The following is a 394-nucleotide window of genomic DNA, read 5'->3' on the forward strand; positions in this document are numbered from 1 at the left end:
GCGGGCAAGGGGGGCGCGCAGGAAAGAGTTAAGCGCTGAGAGGGAGAGTCTCCGGATATGTCTTGTAAATGTCTCCTTTATTGTCAATGTCTGTAGACTTTTGTTCTATGTTGATGGTATGTGTCCTGCTTTTGGCGACACCGATTTTACCCATTGGTCGTGCCAGTAGAGCATCTTGGATTGAACTGAATCGAATCGAATTGAATTGAATCGAATCGAATCGAATTGAATCGAATCGAATCGAATCGAATCGAATCGAATCGAATCGAATCGAACTGAATTGAGAAAGAAAGAAAAAAACGAACGAGACGACGCGTGCTAAGAGCCCCAGGCCCGCTCGCGACGCCCCGGGGGCAGGCGCTGACGTCGCCGGCCGCGCGCCCGCCCGCGACGT

Source organism: Lepisosteus oculatus, chromosome 19 (genome assembly GCF_040954835.1).
Source record: "Lepisosteus oculatus isolate fLepOcu1 chromosome 19, fLepOcu1.hap2, whole genome shotgun sequence".
Lineage (NCBI taxonomy): Eukaryota > Metazoa > Chordata > Actinopteri > Semionotiformes > Lepisosteidae > Lepisosteus > Lepisosteus oculatus.